This window comes from Agelaius tricolor, unplaced genomic scaffold (assembly GCF_023055355.1).
Source record: "Agelaius tricolor isolate 1412-34295 unplaced genomic scaffold, bAgeTri1.0.p SCAF_14, whole genome shotgun sequence".
In the NCBI taxonomy this organism is placed as follows: Eukaryota; Metazoa; Chordata; class Aves; order Passeriformes; family Icteridae; genus Agelaius; species Agelaius tricolor.
The window spans coordinates 9,837,239-9,852,040 of NW_027269274.1; the positions used below are offsets into that span (position 1 = coordinate 9,837,239).

At 42.0% G+C, this 14,802-nt stretch overlaps 1 protein-coding gene and 1 long non-coding RNA gene across 3 annotated transcripts in view; one reads left to right on the forward strand and one right to left on the reverse strand.

Moving 5' to 3' along the window:
* Positions 1-14,633, reverse strand: part of LOC139595861 (uncharacterized) — a 30,331-nt gene extending 15,698 nt beyond the window's left edge. The window contains exons 1-3 of one of the 2 annotated variants that reach the window (XR_011681157.1): positions 14,322-14,633; positions 11,767-12,025; positions 9,703-10,855 (exon numbers count right to left, since the gene is read on the reverse strand). This is a non-coding gene — a long non-coding RNA (uncharacterized lncRNA). Of the gene's footprint in view, positions 1-9,702; positions 10,856-11,766; positions 12,026-14,321 lie in introns of those variants that run through there. The other variant, XR_011681158.1, reaches the window with a different exon arrangement.
* Positions 1-14,802, forward strand: part of LOC139595856 (uncharacterized) — a 133,321-nt gene that overhangs the window by 54,159 nt on the left and 64,360 nt on the right. The gene's annotated exons all lie outside the window — the stretch shown is intronic.

The window sequence follows — 14,802 nt, forward strand, 5'->3', positions numbered from 1 at the left end:
TCAGGATGTTCACCTGCCAGATCACAGCAACCTTGGTCTCACTGCCATGACCTTCACTCTGCCCATTCCCCACTTTTGCTTGTGACTCCCACTCATTGCTCCACATCTAAACTTAAAACTGTCAGCACTTCAGGGCAAAGCTCCCACCATGTGTGGCACCAAGCCCACCCTCCATCACAGTGCCTGCAGACCCTGTGGAGGGTCATAAGCATCTTAACTGCCCAAAGGATGAAAGGATCACAATCCTCAGGCCTAATCAGGTTTGAAATCCAGGGTAAAACTTCCACTGGCATCAACAGTGCTGGATGAAGCAGCAAGGGGCTGATCCTGAAGGTAATGCTAAATGCCACTTGAAGGGTCTGCATCTTCTCAATGGTAAGGGATTCCATCTTGCAAATGGAAGTCCTAAAGCCAACAAATCACTTTAACAAAGACTGTGAAACTCCTCCAGCAACATTCATTAGAAAGTTACCTGGCACAAAAGACATGAGGCAATAATGAGTCTGGAGGTGCAGGGGTCACCAGCGGGTATTTTATCCTTCTCTCTATATTCTCCAGAAACAGTAAAGGAGATACAAGATAAAATGTGAGATTATGTCACAGCAGAAGAATTTCTCTACCCAGAGGAAGATAAGCCTTTTTCACTGAAGTCAAGAAATCTTCAAAAGATGACTGAACTGTATTGCCATGCACTCTGCAGCTTTGTACAGTCTTTCTACTTCCTGTATTTTATGTAAAAAATATTATATATTACATTATATAGCTCAGCTGATCTTAAGGTGTGCTCCAAGTCCAGTTAGTAATTAGAATAAGAAAAATATCAACCTAAGTGGCAGGAATTTCATCATGTTAGACTAGCAGTAGAAGCTTTAACAAGGAGGACAGTCAAATCATGTCAGACACAGTGTTTGATTACCCATAGATGGATTACCTGAGCCATGGATTGGCCCATTCTGTCTTTTCCCTACAGCTTTGGCAGTGTCACAGCCAGGACAGGGACTTTCACCTGCTTACAGCTTCCAGGAGCCCCAGGTTGTCTGTGGCTCTAAGGAGATGCACTTTCTGCATATTAAAAGATGGAGACACTGACTAGTTACTGCCTCACTGGCACATGTTTCACATTAGCTGGGGACAATCTTCCTCCTCCCTCTCCCTGCCCTTCTTCATTATCTGCATAACTGGCTGCAGACTGTCTCTGAAGGAGTATGTTTGGGAGTCATCACAGGAGTGTATTATGAAAGAAAGAGCTCAACCATGATCATATCCTAATTATAAGAACAGAAAGGCCACATAACACAAAGTTTCTGCCTTCCAGACCCCTGTACTTCAGATCCCATTTTGCATCCAGCAGTCAATGCTGACACTTTTGCACAGGCCAGGCTCATCAGCCCACAGTTTGTCTGGTGAAAATCTGCACTTCAAACATGGATTTTGGTGAAATTTCATTATACAGAAATGTATCAAGGCAGCAGACTGCAGAAAAGCAGGGTATAGACAGCAGTGATCTCCAGTTCTCTTTGCAAACACTCTGCTGCAAAGGTGCTTTAATTGTATTTATGTTGATAAAGCCCAGAGGGACTTCAGGGTGCTCAGGCACTTTTTGGGCTCCACAGCAGCAGGAAATCTTCCTCAGTGGGGTGGGGAAGCCTCAGGCTGAAAAATCTAGCTGGTTACTATCCAGACCACAAGGATTTCAAAACATATGGTACCCACAGGCTGGATCTACCCACTTGCAACACTGTGCTTTCCCTGTGCCATCTACTCCCTCCCAAAAATCCCACAATTTCTTTTATTCTGACTTAGCTCAGTTCTCGTCTCTGAAAAGACACGGTTGTGAAAATACAAACTTTTGGACCATATTTGAAATAATGATTCTATTCATAGTTTCCAAACTCTCCTTTAACCATATTAGGAAGACAGCAAAAGAAAGAAATCTAAGTGAGCTGCACAACTCCCCCATAGTGGTTTCATAGGTACCCAGAGAGAAAGGGCACACAGAGCTCAGGACACAGAACCTGCCTCAGAGACACCAAGGACAAGTCAAGATGAGGCAGCAGGAGCACCTTAGGCTGGAGGAATTGACCTATTTCAATGCAGCTGAACAAGGATCTCAGCCCATGCAGACCTTCCTTTCCTAAAGTCTACTTTTTTGATCCTGGTAAATTTGTTACCTCTGTCACACTATTATTTACTGCAGGTTTACTTATTTACTTTGATATTAAAAGTTAGCTACACAAGGGGTTGTACATTTTGTTCAACTGGATACAGTCGTTGTGAGTTTCCAAAGTCCCCACAGCATCATCTACCACACCTAAAATTCAGGGCTGTGACTTCCCTGAACTATTCAGTGATATAAATTCTTGGAACACAAGGGAAGAGAACCTTATGCCATACATATGGGAGCATGGCTACACAGAGATAACACCTGCCAGCTTCAGGAGATTTGTAATGACAAGTTTTTTTTCATTGCTTTCATTATCTCAATTCTATATATGGGGTGTTGCTGGAAATCATGTGAGTTCCTGAAGGTCAGCTCCTCTGCTTGTAAATGTGTTTAAGAGTTTCACTTTTGGACTGCTGGAAAATGAAAGTGAGGTACAACTCAATAAACTTTTACTCTACAAAAAATTAATGTCCATGGAAATAATTTTCATTTCTTATACTAATTTATAACTGCCATGTCCTCCCTTTACAAGGATAACTTCCTAGCATGAAGGTATGAAATGCCCTAGATTTCATTTATGATGACATTATCATCAAACCCAAAAAATAGCTAAATGAAATTATAATAATTGAATGTACTAAGCTGCATTTTCCCTGAGAATTTCTGCTTGCTTTGAGTGTGGGAGAAGTGACTCATTCTTCGTGAAGAGAACACAGTATAAATCCTGCTAATTATTCGTGCTGAGAGTGGTATCTACGATTCATTAATTATATGAAAGTTATAGGACTCTGGCACTTTTTCATGAAGTGCCATTAATATTGCAGCTGGCTAAGCTACAGACACTCTGCAAGATCTTGAGAAATCATATTTCAGATAGGGTAGAAATACTTTAAATATATTTTTATTCAACATATTTTAGTATTTCTTCTTTGAACATACTCCCCTGACAAATGAAACAATCTCAGCAACTCCAGCAGGACAAAAAAAGAAAGCCTCAGCTGCAGCTAGAATTCAGAAATAGATATTATGCAGCACCAAGAGATATTGTGCACTGTTATAGGATTCCTGGAATGAGTGCAGGACTGGAAGTGAATCCCCTGCCATTTATCAATCCCCTATTACTGAAGGCCACATTCCAGAATAACTCTCAGAACAAGCTAACAGGTTGTTAATTAGTAGTCACAACTATATAAATTAGAACCAGGGGACTAACAGGAGCCCAGACACTGTGGCACAGGCTGGAGCCCCCCAGCCCAACTCAGAATTGGTCTCTGTGCTGCCCATGCCCAGCCCCAGCACTGAAGCAGCACAGCAGAAGAAGCTGGCAGCAGCAGTGTGTGTTTGTACGAACCAAGAAGAGATGGCACTATCCAGGGAAGAGGAAAGGAGAAGGAAGGTGAGGAAGGCAACACATGAGGTGATGCAAATTCCATCAAGCTTGAAAGAGCCTGTCAAGTCCTTCTCCTGCTATGGATAAGTTGCCACAGCTAGCTGAGCTGATCCACCTTTGTGATAAACTGAATTCTGTTCAATTGCAGCGCCATTTGTATCCAGGCTGGTGTGTGTGCCTGGCTGTCTCTAGGACATACATTAGGAAAATAATGGAAAGCACCTGATAGCATCAGTCAGGTAAGATGGCTGATGTTCCCTCTACAGTCCAAAATGTTGCAAAAATACAAAATAATATTTTAGGCTGGGATGACTCAGAAATCAGCATCAACTTGCCAACTTGGAAGGCCTTAGGATGTTTGCTTCAAATAGTATCTTGGTAACAAATTCATATGTCACATTCCCATACACAGATCCATACATAATGAGATTAAAGGCCACAGCTCCTTGAGAGAAACCCTGTTAATACTGAAATACTAAGAGAGTCTCCTGTCTACAAACAGAAAACTTATAATCCAAAGGCCCTTCATTAAGTGAATAGATCTATTTCTAGAGCTCTGCCCTGTAACAGCCTCCAGCAAGAAAAGCCCATTTGTTTATTTGTTTTCATGGGGTTTTTTGTTCATTTTTTGTGTTGTTTTTTTTTTTTTGTTTGTTTGTTTTCTTTTAATCTAGCATTTTTATCATGCCTGGATTTCATTTGGAGAGTTATATTTTGGATAAAGGATTTATTCTGAAGGCTTAGATTTCTAATAGGCTGAAACCTGCTAAGTTTTGTTTTGTTGTTTTTTGTTTTTTTTTGTTCAGGAAGAATTCCCTTTGGTATTTAGGAGCTCCAGTAGGAGGAGAGGGATGAGCCCTCACATTATGTATCAACAATTACTTATGAACCTGAAAACAGTTTATTTTAAGGGTCCAATCACAGAGATGAGCTCTGTGACCAGCAGTAACAGGAAGAACTAAGAATGGGAATAGTCAGACTGCATGTGAGAATCAAAAGTTCCTGACAGTCCCCTGAAAAATTTCCTTGCAAGGAGGATGCCATATACCTTAAAATGTTTTCAGGCAGCATCAGAGGAAAAGCCTTGAACAAACCTTCTGACTGAAGCACACTGGAGATTGGGTGTACCTGCAGAGATGGATCAGTCCTGGGTCAGCCACAGAACTAGATTGTTACTGCACTAAAGGCACCAAACTCTTAAATCATGACACAAACTGACCATAAAGATCCTGTAACATTAGATCCTTTCTTTACTTTGCATGGTCACCAGTCACATGTGAAAACCATGACAACTTCAAGCATCATGATGAGATTTGTAGTATTTTCCCATGGATTATTTTCCAGACTGGAAAAACATATTTGGGGAAAAATGTTTTGGAAACTGAAGTCACATGCTTTGATGGGAAAAAACAGCCAGCCTGAAATTATATATTCTGACCTCAGCATTAAACAGAACTCATCAGTTTCTTAAAAGAAAATACAGTATGCTTTGGAAATTAAAATTAACTTCCACATGATTGGAGCAGAAACATCATACTTGATTTCTGTGCATTTGACATGAAATACAGAAACCTTTGATTTAGAGTTCAGCACGTTTCAGTAGATTCCAGATAGCCCTAAGGGCAACTCCAAAACTAAAGGTAATTATGAAAATAAAACTTTGAATTTCTCAAACAAAACAAAGGTTTGGTTTAAATCCTTAAAAGAAACTTGTGGAGACTGGTCCATGATGGTTCACCAGAACTGGATACATGGACTGCTTCCACACTAATCTGGCCACACCTGAAGCACATCTGTGAACAGTCTCTATGGCTGGCACTCAGGAGAGATGCATGTAAAAGCCTTGACTGAATCTCACTCACAAATACAGTCTGGACCATCCTGCTAAATGTGCCTTCAAGGAAAAAGCTCCCAAGGTCCTCAGCAGACAACATAAGATTAGGCATCCCTTGCTTGACCAATTAGCTGCTATTTGAAGTTGTACATGCTTGACATTAATTCCTTTGATCATGAAAAGGTCTACAAAGTCTTTAACTTGCTAGAAACAAGCGGAGGCAGAGGGCTTCCCTGTGCAGAAATCTCTAGGTCTGGCCTGCCAGGGGGTTTAAAGCTCACAAAGTCCTACCTCTCGTTGTTCTCAGGGTCTCACTCACCTCTCTCTCTCTCCAGCATTTATTTCAGTCTCTGCAGTAGCAACGGGGACAGACAGGCAACTTGGCCTTGCCCTGTGGCTCACAGAACCTTGCTCAGCCCTGAGCAGGACTTGTCCCTGCCATCTTTGAGCCTAAAAGACAGCACCCAGGAAACGCTGTAGCTGCAGGGTTACAAAAACCTTCCTGTCAGTGAACACCTCTCAGCACAGCACTATTAAATAAATAGCACACAGTGGTGTTGACTTTACCTCTGCGTTGTACCCAGCACGTAGCCACAGCTCACTATTGCACCACACACACCTAATGTTTGCTTTTCAGTGATGGCCTCTGTTGGTTTATCCCTTCCAGGCCCATTTCCCACCCCTGACTTGAACCTGTGCTGTTGCTATACTCCCTCCTAATTGCCAAAAATTGCTTGTCTCCTCCATGCCCTGGGACTGTCCAAGGTATCCATTTCATGGTGCTGATGCTCCTCTTGTATTGAAGCCAGTTTGGTATTACAAAAGATGACATTACTAAAACTTAAAATGCTTTTCTTAATAATGATATGATACAAAATTAGTGATGTATGCTACATTAATTTGCTGGTCTGTTCCACTTTCTTCCATTATATGAGCATTATAAAGCAAACCACCCAGTTCCCAATAACGGTGTCTTACTCTCAACACACATAAATGCAGGGCCTAGCTTTGGTAGATTTTGAAACACAAGGACAGTAAAGGAGGCCATTTGGAGACTCACTTAGAGGTAATTATCTTATTCTGTGTATATATTAGCTGTACAGACCTTACTCTGGCTACACATTAATCCCACCTTGTGCTAACTTCCACACCAAGGTATCCAGTTCAGCACCAGGGGCTTCGCCTTCTCACAGGGAAGAAGCACAAGATCATCCCTCAGACTTCCCAAGGGAGAAAAATTTGACCTTCCAAGTTAGACTTTAGAACTCCACTACAACCTTAAAAAGCCTCTGTTCTCTTCCTATTGAAACCGATAAATTTTATTTTTGCTTGGCAGATCCTGTTTCCCAGAGACCTGCCTCTCATCCCCTTCTCCTTGTCCCACATCCTTCCCTCAAGAGCTTTCCTTGCTCCCATCTCCCCAGCCATCTTGGGCTCATTTCCAGGGGTGCCTGTAAAAACACAGCAGCATGCTATAAACAGCCAGTCTCCTCAGCTTTAAACTTCACTGCTTTCTGTTTCTAAGGCAGGAGAGGGGGAAAAGGGTATTCCAAGGGGACCCCTTTGACGTGACCGTTCATCTGCCAAATCAGCAGTTCCCAAGCCTGTCTGCTCCCAGCCTCATTTCCGGGCTCATGACCTCCCTTCCACCAGCGCTCCCCGGGGTCGCGACCCCACCTTTGGAAACTTCTCATCTGCATCAGTCAAAAGTGATGCCTCAAGAATGATTCTCTAGCTGGTGCCATGTTTGTTTGTGCTCCTGAGGGGTGTGATTACCCTGGGGTTCACGTTCAAACTTGTCTCTTTGCTTGTTTGTAAGTTTGGAAAGAATTTCTGGGTGTCATTCAGGCAGTTGATAGCAAACTCCAACTTTTGACTGTTCTGGTTAGAGACAATTATACCCCAACTGACCTGGTATGGCTTTAAGCTGTTGGTTACAAAGTTCAGCCGTGCTTGGAAGAAGCAAGGATTTTGCTTTTCTGCAGAGTCTGAAAACATCATTGTTTTCCCTGCTTGCATGTCACGATCCCTCAGATATAACAATTACTGTGCCCAGAGCACTCCTTATGCAGTGACACGATTTCAGCCCCCACGCTCTGCACCCTCTCTGCTGCACACACGCATGCAGGCAGCTGAACTCTCACAGCTGGTGCTCTGCACGTCAGGTTGTTTTTCTCTCTATGGTCACTGAGACTCTGGGGGAGAGAACATTGTAATATTCTGATTTCCCCCTCTGCTTTGTCATCTTTGCTTGCTGATAAAAGGGTGGTCGGAGGGGGAAAAGCAAAAGTGGTTTGAAGATATCTTGAAAACACCACTAAAAAGGCTAAAACTGTCAGAATATTTGCTGTTTGGATGTGCTGCAGCAAGTCCTGCTTTGGAATTTCCCTGGAATTAAAACAATTGGCCATTTTTCAACTACCTGTTTCTTCTATATTCACATCATATCCTTATTCAGCCTACATGTCTTTGTAGAGTGGTTCTGCTCCTGCATTAAAGACCAATTCCTTTAGCTTTCTTGCCCACAAAATCTCTCTCAGCTGGTACTCTCTTACTCTAAGCCTAAAGCAGCTGTTTGACTTTCTCTTTAACCTCAATGTGTTTCAAAGTTACTGTTTTTCAGTTTAAACAGCCAAGAGCTATCTGCCTAGACACACCAGGATGGAATTTGGGGAATGTAAAGTGGAAGCTCAGCAGTAGCAGCAGCACCTGGGTGCAGCCAACCTTCATACCTGCCTTGGGAAAACAAAAAATATAAACCTCGAGTCAAAGGGAAACCAGGTGATACTGAGTATTAACTAAGGGAAACCAGCTATTAAAGTGTATGAAAGGGCACAACACCACCCCTGCACTTGAGAGGGATAAAGTTATTCAAGATCAGTCAAGGAGCAAGAGAGAAGAAAGACATTTGTGACTTTTCACCACTCAGGCACATGTGAGTACATGAGGCAGTTGGACGCAATCCCTTTTTCTAATTATTCAGTCTCCATATGAGGTTTAAGCATCTGACTTTGGATGCTGCCAATAAAAGAGATTAGGCTGCAAATGTTTCAGCTTGAAAGGCAACCACTGAAGACAACATCAGGGCTTCTCTCTCCCCCAAGTATGAGGGCAAACCCCACGGCCTGGCAGTGCAGGCCAGCAGGTGAGGAAAATACTTTGTTAGAATGAAACCTGGTGAGCATCAGAGCCCATCATCAGCATGGAGAAATTCCTGTAATGATGTGCATGAGACCATCACTTGTTTGTCACTGTACTGCACTTGCAGAAGGGTTGCAGATCCCTGCTGAATTGCAAATGGTTTTCACTTTTGTCCTGGGTTTTGTTGGCACTCTGTGCTTACAAGAGTGCACAGAGGTCGGGTTTGCCTTCTGCCTTCAGCTGTGCCATTATAAAATAGAAAACTGCTGGGGATGTCAAAGTGGTGGACTTGAGAAGCTGGTGTGGTTATTGCACTGAGTTGAGAATACTTGAAATATCTCTGCCTGTGACATCTCCAGTTCCAGCCAGGGGGATTCAGGTGGACAGAACTTTCAAGGTTTGAGGGCAGTTGTCTGGTTGTGGTTGGATTTTGCTTTTTTCCTCATTTTAAATTTATGTATTTGGATTTGTTTCAGCTAGGAGGGAATTAAATATTTTTCCAGAGAGGACAGAGCACTGGACTGATCTGAGATCTGCAATAACTAATCCAACCTCTTGCTTAGAAAATGTGTCTTCATGAATAGTGTTCTACATAAAGGAAAACCTGTACTGTTAAATGCAAAAGAGATTCCAAAATGAGAATAATCTTATTCATCTTGTTAATGCACATTAGAGAAGGATTGGTAATATGCATGGACTAGATGGAATTTAGTTAACAGGTTGACAACTAAAAATATTTTGACCAATATAGGAGATAAAACCTCCTTTTGAAGATAAGGGCCACTATCAAATGTTCATGGCTGAAAAACTAATTAGAGCACAGCCATTGTAGCTACATGATATTTGTATAATCAGATCAGACTCTCATTTGATTTATCAAATGCACAGGAGCTCTCATTTCAGGGGTGTATGGAAACACACTTTGAAGTGCATATTTGATATCTGGATGAAGCTCTCATGTACAGGTGCAGCTTTTGTAAAACATCCAAAAAAATACAATGGGCCCTTTTAAGAGAGAGCCTCCCCCCACTGGGAAAAGTTCTTCTCTTTGGCATTACAAGGCTATTCATCTAATATTAATATTTGGGCTATTCTTGCTGATCCAAAGGAACCAAACAGCACATGGAAATGTTGGAAGGTCGTGGGTTTAATCTTGTCAAAGATACTTTAAGGTTTGGTTTTTTTTTTTGTAGAAAGGCCATATGCTTTATTGATCCACTGAAATATGACACTGGAAAATATTTTTCAGGAAAAGTGGATGTCAAAGGGTAAAGGAGTGGAGTTCAGCTGCATCTCCATCCTGGCTTTGAAAGACACATATAACCACAGTGTTTCGTGTCACTAAAGGTCCACAGGTCTCTCCTGCCACTGCCAACACAGACAGGACTCCAGCAGGTATCATCAATATATGTATTTTAGACCTCAGGGCACCAGAAGGCCTATCCTAAACATGAATAATTTAGGGAAGGGGGTGTTTCTTGGGAAGGTTTTTAAAAGATGAAAGTGCTTTTGAAGAAAAAGAAACTTTGCTTGCAAATCACATAACAGCTGCAGAGCAAGGCATGAAGAGAGAAACTCTAAGGTGAACTCTGCTGGCCACTCTGACAGCCTTCCCAGGGAGCTGAATGAGGAGAGCTGAGCTGGCACATCTTGGTAAGGCTCCCAGTGCCAAGGGCTGTACACTAAATGGTGCTAAGGGACCCACTCTGCTCAATTTATTACAGGAAAGATAATCATGTTTGCTCATTTTACTCATTTATCAGTTCTGAATGTGTGCCCATTAACTATATAAACTGTAGAGGGGAAAAAACAGTTGGTGAAATATCCTACAAAGCAGCAAGGGGATTCACTAAAAATCTGTAATTCTGAGTGAGAACAAGTGTCAGAAAGTTCATAGGGCTTCCTGTGTGATCCTGTACCTGTCAAAGAAAAGGATCTAGACAAGGTCTTATTTGTGAAACTGAAAAATCCACATAGTCCTTGAAAAGAGATGAACTCTTCGAAATAAAAAGAGGGCAAAGGCAATAATTCACCACAGTTTGTTTCTTCTTGCCCTTCATTAGATTATTATTCCCTAAATCAACCCTGCAGGAAACAGAGACATGGAAAATAAGTGCAAGTATGTATTGCCATGAGAGCAGTAAGCCTTACTCCAACAATTCTCAAAGTAAGAAGCTTAACTCTATTATATGATGATAAAGCAATTTCATCTGAGACACCAAATCTTCAGTCCCAAAGATAGAAGCATTTTGTCTGCATCTGAGAAAAGGCAATGATCCTACAGACGTGGAGGCTCATGGAATTACAATGGCTTTCTTCGAAGATGCTGAAAGGCACAGATGCCAAAACAAGATCAAGTCGAAACTGATAGTGCACAAGACTACATGAATCAAGCAGACAGCCCAGTGATGCAGGGGTCAAACAGATGGGAGGAAGAAAAGAAAAAAGACTGCAGGCCAAGGGTATTTGAACTGTATATGAACACATTTACATTCAGTGTGGCACTATCCATGTGTCATACACAAAAGTGGGACCTGCCCTAGCCCTGAGGAATGCTGCAATATTGCCTTATGACAAGACATTCACTCATGACACGGACACTTCTCTAAATTAAGTGCTTTCTAGTGCCAGATAGTCTTTCAGATTTGCTTTTTTTAGTGCTTTTTAAATAGCTTGCTCTCCAGTGATCTGGAGTCACATGCTTGTGCCTTTGATCATTCAGAGAGTATTTCACAAATTCTTTGGGAAAATACTCAGACCAGCCTAGATAAATAACAGAGCTATGCCTGTCAGAAACTCCCTTCTCTACCTGGAACCAGCTAAAGACAGGGGGAGATATTTCGACAGTCAGCACCAGAGCTAAGACTAAGGAGTAAAAGGGGCTCACCTGTAAGTTTGAGCTCTAGGGCTACTGCTAGCAAGAAGGACTAATGTAAAAGATCAGTGGAATGATACAAGTAAAGACATTTACCACATGAGGGTGTAGAATTGAAAAGGAAGGTTGGGATTGTATCTGGGCAGCTCCTGTAGTGTCAAGAAGCCATCCCTGCAGACAGGGACAGGCAGAGCCAGAGCTGAACTCAAGAGGGTGGCAGAGGTTATTGGGTGGGCTCAGTCACCACTTGGAAAGAGCAGTGGGGACTTTCCTGGGTGTGAAAGGAGCTCACAGCAGTGGCATCTGAGTGAGCTGCACTGGTGTGCTTTTAGCCCTTGGGCTTCACTAATTTTCATACTTACATGTCACTGGCCTGGGACCATCAGTGTATCTGCAGACAGACAGTTCCCTGTTCCCAGCTGTCCCAACTGCACAGAGCAAGACAGAAGGAGGCACAGCAGTTTTAGAGGGATGGAGTGGTTTTGAGGTCCTTGCAGGTCCTTTGTTCTTTCTGGCATGCACCAGAGCACTTGAAGGCAGCTCTGAGATGTGCAATGGGCCCTGCCTGCTGAGCACTCCAGCATGGCCCATTTCCAGGGTCCCTGTGCAGTGAGTCATGAGCTGAAAGGAATACACAAAAGAGGTTGTTCTTTTCTCTCCTGCCCCCTTTCTACAGCCTCTGAGAGTGGCCAGGACAGCATATAGGAGGATAAGTGCAAGCAGGAGTGAAGTCCTGCTCCAGAAGTGATTGAGAAGCCTGTTAAACTAGCTGGTGACGTCTGATGCATAAATCTTATGGATCATCCTTGGAAAGAAACTACACAGCTTCAGTTATGATGCATAAGATCACCACAGACCTCAAGAAACAACTCCACAGGTCACCAGGAATTCACTAGTAAGAATGAAAGCTGCTCCACTGTATCCTGCAATCCACTGCACAGCAGATTGCCACAGGACTGAACCCCAAAATGCTCCATGGGGGCCCATCGTGTGCCACTGGGGCCTGGCAGCCTCCTCCCCAGGCATCTCTGTGTGGGTGGCCTAACTCCTTCTTTCAGGTGTACCTGACAAACTGAAAAAAAGATTTAGGAACCCAGAATGATGCCTTAAAACTGCACAGATGTTAAAAGACACAAGCAAACAGCACAAGCAGCCCTTCTCCTTCCAAATCCCTAGCCCCTCTCCTAGTCCAAATCTAAGGATACAACAGAGGGCAATGATTTTTAATGCATAATCAGAAGCTGCTGTAAAAGTCCTTGTAGAAACATGATATCTATCATATTTATCACAAATTTGCTAAGTAAGGTTAATACCCTGGCATTGACCCTGTCTCATATGCCCTTAATAACATTATTATGCTTTGTCCTGTTAAGATTTTACAGCAGAAGAGATAACACCTGGTCGATAATCCATTATAAACAGGTACTTTTCTTCTTCTCCCCTTGCCCACAGCCTCCACCCCATTGCAGCAGGGAAGATATTGCTTCAGCCAGAGAATTTTCCAATGTCAGCCTGTAACCATCATATGCCTGAAGAAAAAGAAACTGATCAGGCATTGTGGTCTTTATCCTGGCAGTGGAAGAGCCCGCATGAATATCAACATTATCATAAATCATTCAATTGCTGAAAGTCATCCTAACATCTGAAGGAGCTGAATAGCAACCATTTCTCAGTCCTTATGCACATCCACTCACAGCAGCTGAGCTGTGGGAGTATATAGACCTATTTTTCAGCTGGCATGATAATCAAGACATTCCTCATTTAAGAGTGAATTCATTTGCCTTTGTATTAGTCCTAAATAAGAATACCAGAAATTGATATGTAATCTCCAACTGAAATGAAGATTAAACTGAGGCCACCAAACTCCTTTATTCCTTAAAACACATATAAAGCCCCAGCAAGATTCTTATCTTGGTGTGAATCTAAACATACTGAATAAAATTTAAAAGCCCCCATTTCAGACTGGTTTTTCTCAGCAGCCCCAGTGCAGCCATAAAAATCAGAATCTGTCTTTAATATCTCTGCACACCGGTACCGTGCAGAACTAGCTCCAGACTATTTATAGCTCACTCTATATATACACACTGCAGCTTCCAAAGGAATATTTTATCTTTTGGGAGGACAATGCTTTCAGTAAAGTAAGAAGCCAAAGTTTTGCTTTAAAAAAAAATAAAAAACCCCAAACCCTCTGCTCAAACCCTTAATGTAAGAAGCCAAAGTTTTGCTTTAAAAAAAAAACCAAAAACAAAACCCAAAAAACAAAACCTCTGCTCAAACCCTTAACCTGGAAGAGTGGCCCTGCACTGCCAATCAGATAATGGGCTTAATTCTTACATCACACTTTATTTGTAGCTCACTGTGTAGTTAATGTTTGCAGCTTATCTAACAGGAGAAATGTGAAACCAGAGTTTTAGAACAATAGAAACAAGGCTGTCACCAGCAGGCTGCCAATGAATCATGTCCCTGCAGTCAAGTTCTCCCAGAAGGTCATTTGTAACAGAAATACATCCCTGCCTGAGCTGGCAAAATGCTGAAAAATGTTTCTCAGTTTTATCCTAATAAAACATCGAACAGATCAAGTACCAGAACAACTTCACCTGGTAGGATTTTTAAGTCCTATTGTCTGCAAGAATTAATAGTAAAGGTTACTGAGTGAGCAGGCCTGCTTTCTTCTGTGTCTGGGATTCTAGAGGTGGTTTTACCTTCAATCTAAATTCAAGGTAACAAAAAACCTTTTATAAACCTTAAGAGAAGTGATTTACTGTTCTCTTTCACATTCTAAAAATCAGAAAAAAAAATTTAAACACTAAGTAACTTTCTTCCATATCATTCAGAACAGAAGCCCTGAAATCATGGAAAGCCAGCGAGGTCTGCAAGAATGATTTTCCAAGAGACAGAAAGCAGCAGTGATACTTACTTTCTTCTGTTCAGAGAGAGATGCAGAAAAAGGACAAGGAAGTAGCAAAAACCAAAAAAACCAAAAAACAAAAAACCCCCAAAAAAACCCCAACCAAAACAAAAAAAGTGCCCAAACCTGAGTCATAAAAGCTGCTTTTTGCTCACATGGAATTATTTTAAAGTAACTGCAGCTTAAAAAAGAAAAAAACATATTTTCTGCTGCACTTGCAAAAGAGCTCCAGATTTTCTGCAAGAGAGAAAGCAGATGATGGGGGGAGCTGTTCTTTTAAGAAAAATGTCATTGGCACAAACAGCTGGCACTTGGTGACGTGTTATTTATATGTGCAGTTGCTGTGTTTTTTAACAGATAAGAAAGCATTATCTCATTTGTGATTCAGGTGAGGAACACAAGCAGCTCTGCAGCGCCACTGGCTGCTGCACCATGTTCCTTATCACATCAGAAACATCTGTCACTCTGCAAATGAGTCCAATATAAAAGT